Genomic DNA, 4,585 nt, shown 5'->3' on the forward strand with positions numbered 1-4,585 from the left:
ACAGAGGCTACCATCAAATTGCCATGCATCCGCAGGACCAAGACAAAACTGCATTCCTCACCCCAAGAGGAACCTATTGCTATAAGGTTATGCCTTTTAGGCTGAAGAATGCAGGGGCAACTTACCAAAGGCCAGTCACTACCATGTTCAAGGAGCAACTCGGCCACACTATGGAAGTTTACATAGATGATATGGTGGTCAAGTCCAAAGAAGAGCAAACTCATTTAGCCGATTTGGAAGAGACATTCGGCATTCTACGCAAATACAAAATGAAGTTGAACGCTTCCAAATGTGCCTTTGGGATCGACTCTGGAAAATTCTTGGGTTACATTGTCAACCACTAAGGAATCGAAGCCAATCCGAGGTAAATCACTGCAATCCTGGAACTCAGCTCCACTCGATCAGTCAAGGAGGTTCAAAAGTTGATGGGGATGGCTGTCGCACTCAACAGGTTCATCAGTCATTCCATGGACCGCTGCCGACAATTCTTTCAGACACTGCGGCAGGGTAAAGCTTTTGAATGGACCTCCGAGTGCGAAGCCACTTTTAACGGTCTGAAGGCTTATCTCCGATCTATTCCACTTTTGATGACACCATCGGCAGGCAACCCGCTCATTTTATATCTGGCCGTCTCCGACCGGGCTGTCAGCGCCGTTTTGTTGAAGGAGGAGCTTGGAGAGCAACGACCAGTGTATTATGTGAGCAAGGCAATGGTTGACGCCGAAACTCACTACCTTCCACTGGAAAAACCCATCCTAGCCCTAGTCATGGCAGCAGGAAAACTGATGCATTACTTTCAGGGGGCATAGCATCGCGGTACTAACAAATTACCCCCTCCGATCAGTACTACGCAGTGCAGAAGCATTAGGGCGCATTTCAAAATGGGCCCTCGAACTCGGCCAGTACGATAATCAATTTCTGTTTAGAACCTCAATCAAAGGGCAAGTGCTTGCTGATTTTGTAGCCGAATTCACGGGGGGTGTTGCCGACTTCAAGACCGACCAAACTGAACCCAAACCGAATTGGAGAATTTATGTGGGGGACATTTGGCAGCTGTATTGTGACGGGTCATCCAATCAATGGGGCAGTGGAGCCGGGTTAGTAATCATGGCTCCCAACGGCGTAATAATTGAGCAGGCCGTCAAACTCGGCTTCGAAGCATCAAATAATGAGGCCGAATAAGAAGCCCTTCTAACCAGTTTGCAGAATGCACATCTTCTGGGTGCTCGGTGTCTGCTTGTATTTTGCGATTCAAAACTGGTGATCAATCAACTAAAGGGGGAGTATGCGGCCAGAAATGACCGTATGGCGGCTTATATGAAAATGGCTAACTCCTTGCTAGCGAAATTTGACCATCATGAATTGAATCAAATAACACGTGATCAGAACACACATGCAGATGCCCTGGCTTGCCTAGCCTCTGCCATTAACTCAAAGATTAAACAGACCATCGAAGTAGGTTTCATCCCAGAGCCGAGTATTGGCCCTTCGGAGGAAGTCCAAGTCAATGTCATAGAGTCAGGGCCGAGTTGGACGGACCCCATTACGGCATTTCCTATCTTCTGAACAGCTCCCAGCGGACAAGAAAGAAGCGCACAAGTTACGAAACAAAGCCCTGCGATACTACTTGGATCCGCAAGGAAAGCTTTATAAAAAAATCCCTTTCTGGTCCATATCTGGAATGCGTTCATCCGGACAAAGTCGAAGAGCTTCTGACTAAAATACATGAAGGCAGTTGTGGCGCACATTCTGGCGGGCGCTCTTTGGCTTATCGAGCTCTGACACAAGGGCATTACTGGCCGACAATGAGAGCCGATGCTGAGTGTTACGTGAAAAAATACAAACAGTGCCAAAAGTTCTCTCCTCTGATTCACCTGCCTGCTGAAGAGTTAAGCTCCATAACTAGCCCTTGGTCGTTCGCTCAATGGGGACTTGCCATCGTCAGACCGCTGCCTCGTGCTCCGAGTAACAAGCGATTTCTGATCGTCGCGACTGAGTATTTCACGAAATGGGTAGAAGCAGAGGCACTAACGCACATCTGAGATACTGACGTAAAACATTTCGTATGGAGAAATATCATAATGCAGTTCGGCATTCCCAGAGCACTTATATCAGACAACGGCACCCAGTTTGATTGCGGAGTCTACCAGGAACTTTGCAGCAAGTATGGTATTCTGCCCTACTTCTCCACCCCGGCTTATCCACAGAGTAATGGCCAAGCTGAAGCCTCCAATAAAACCATTTTAGACGGCATCAAAAAATGGCTGGAGAAGGCAAAAGGCCGATGGGTTGAAGAACTGCCGAGTGTATTATGGGCTCATCGCACAACACTGAGATGGTCTACCAGAGAAACGCCATTCACTTTGTGCTTCGAAACACAGGCAATCATCCCCTTGGAAATCGGCCTCCCAACTTTGAAATCAACAGTTTTTTATTTGGGCCGAAACAACATGATGTTAGCCTTAGACTTGATTCTGATTGAAGAGCGAAGAGATCGCGCCCTTGCATCTACGGCACGGTACCAGCAGTAGCTTGCTAAGTCATATAATCAGCGTGTTCAACTGCGCCGCTACACACCAGGAGAGTTGGTCCTGAAGAGAGTGCTTCCAGCTGCCAAGAATCCGGCCGACAAAAAATTGGGACCTAACTAGGACGACCCTTATCAGATCGACTCATTCGCGAGAGTAGGGGCATATCGACTCAAAGACATGTCTGGGAGGAGTCTGCCACAACCTTGGAATTCCACACATTTACGTAAATTCTATCATTGACCCGACTTGTGGGCCTTGATACTTGTACATGTTTCGCTGTTGCAATGCAAAGTTTCCCGTTTCCTCATCGCGCAATTCAGTTCAAAAGCCTCCGGATTCGGAGTGCCCTTCATGGATATCACGATTGGCTAATATTTAACTCTCCGAATTTGGAGCCCCATCAGTGCAAGACACTTTTGGGCCAATAAAGCCTCCGGATTCGGAGCGCCCTTCGTGGATATCACGATTGGCTAATATTTAAGTCTCTAAATTCGGAGCCCCATCAGTTCAAGACACTTTTGGGCCAATAAAGCCTCTGGATTCGGAGCGCCCTTCGTGGATATCACGATTGGCCAATATTAAGTCTTCGAATTCGGAGCCCCATCAGTGCAAGACACTTTTGGGCTGATAAAGCCTCCAGATTCGGAGTGCCCTTCGTGGATATCACGATTGACCAATATTTAAGTCTCTGATTCGGAGCCCCATCAGTGCAAGACATTTTTGGGCCGATAAAGCCTCTAGATTTGGAGCGCCCTTCGTGGATATCACGATTGGCTAATATTTAAGTCTCCGAATTCGGAGCCCCGTCAGTGCATGACACCTTTAGGCCGACAAAGCCTCCGGATTCGGAGCGCCCTTCGTGGATATCACGATTGGCCAATATTTAAGTCTCCGAATTTGGAGCCCCATCAGTGCAAGACACTTTTGGGCCGATAAAGCCTCCGGATTCGGAGCGTCTTTCGTGGATATCATGATTGGTCAATATTTAAGTCTCCGAATTCAGAGCCCCATCAATGCAAGACACTTTTGGGCCGATAAAGCCTCCGGATTCGGAGGGCCCTTCGTGGATATCACGATTGGCCAATATTTAAGTCTCCGAATTTGGAGCCCCATCTATGTAAGACTCTTTGGGGCCGATAAAGCCTTCGAATTCGGAGCGCCCTTTGTAGATATCACGATTGGCCAATATTTAAGTCTCCAAATTCGGAGCCCTATCAGTGCAAGACACTTTTGGGCCGAATAAAGCCTCCGTATTCGAAGCACTGTTCGTGGATATCACGATTGGCCAATATGCAAGTCTCTGAATTGGGAGCCCCATCAGTGCAAGACACTTTTGGGCTGATAAAGCCTCCGAATTCGGAGCGCCCTTTGTGGATATCATGATTGGCCAATATTTAAGTCTCTGAATTCGGAGCCCCATCAGTGCAAGACACTTTTGGGCCAATAAAGCCTCTGGATTCGGAGCGCCCTTCGTGGATATCAAGATTGGCCAATATTTAAGTCTCCGAATTCAGAGCCCCATCAGTGCAAGACACTTTTAGGCCGAATAAAGCCTCTGTATTCAGAGCACTGTTCGTGGATATCACGATTGGCCAATAAGCAAGTCTCTGAATTTGGAGCCCCATCAATTCAAGACACGTTTGGGCCGAATAAAGCCTCCGAATTCGGAACGCCATCGTGGATCACAATTGGCCAAGCCGACTCTGGATTCGGAGCCCCATTGGTGCATAACAATAATGGGCTGAATAAGACTCCGGATTTGGAGCGCCCTACACGAAAGTTAAAACATACAAACATTCAAAATGATATGCTTAATTAAGCATGAAAACATTCAAAATGAAATGCTTAGTTAAGTTAAGCCGGCGCAAACCGCATAGACAAATTAAGCATGAAAACATTCAAAATGAAACGAAAACGTTTGAAACAAAGTATTTTATTAAGTTATCCAATAGATACAAAGCTGACGCCCAATCTGTGTTGGAGCGTTTAGAATATATTCAATTCTATTCGGCATCACCCTCCTCATCGCTCTTCATAATTTCGAAAGCGCCAAA

Source organism: Camellia sinensis, chromosome 7, assembly GCF_055761805.1.
Source record: "Camellia sinensis isolate YWXY chromosome 7, ASM5576180v1, whole genome shotgun sequence".
Classification (NCBI taxonomy): Eukaryota; Viridiplantae; Streptophyta; class Magnoliopsida; order Ericales; family Theaceae; genus Camellia; species Camellia sinensis.